Below are 684 nucleotides of genomic sequence, written 5' to 3' on the forward strand. Positions count from 1 at the left end.
TGGATGGACGAGCTCTTCACAATATAACAGCGTGAGGCTTAGTATCCTTAGTCTGATGCGCAGACCTTGCCGGTCGCATTGATGAATAAGCCAGTTCACGGTTAGCTCATGATAAACTTTTCTCAAATGACCTTTGTGATTTTTCATTAGGATAAACACTATCATTTTCAAATGTAGATGTTGCGTATTAAGCTTTACCGGTAGAGTATTCAAATTCTAAGAACAAAAGGCATTGTATAGACCAGGTAACTAGAATAGTACATCAGGGATAAAGTTTGGAAATCTGTTTTATTGTCTGCCTTTAGCACATTTGACTATTGTTTAGGCTACTGTCAAAGTACCAGTGATTATGAAGGCTCTATTTATTACTCTTCAGCTTGGAGGTGATAAAATGAATATTTTGAAAGGAATACATGAATAATCATCAAATCACAAATGCCTATGTCAGTGAATTTGAAAGCCACCTTCATGGTTTATCTCAAATGACCTTTTTCTGCTAGTGCGCAGTTTACAACCGTGAACAGGCTTATTAGTGGTCTTATTACTTAAAAAAGAGGCGCCGTAATTCTTTTCTCAAATTTTGTCTCTCTCTCTCTCTCCCTCTCTCTCTCTCTCATTTTTGTGTGTAAATATTTGTAATTTATGTTATTTTAAAACGTAATCTCGGACACAGTCGTAAACTTT

This window comes from Lytechinus pictus, chromosome 2 (assembly GCF_037042905.1).
Source record: "Lytechinus pictus isolate F3 Inbred chromosome 2, Lp3.0, whole genome shotgun sequence".
In the NCBI taxonomy this organism is placed as follows: Eukaryota; Metazoa; Echinodermata; class Echinoidea; order Temnopleuroida; family Toxopneustidae; genus Lytechinus; species Lytechinus pictus.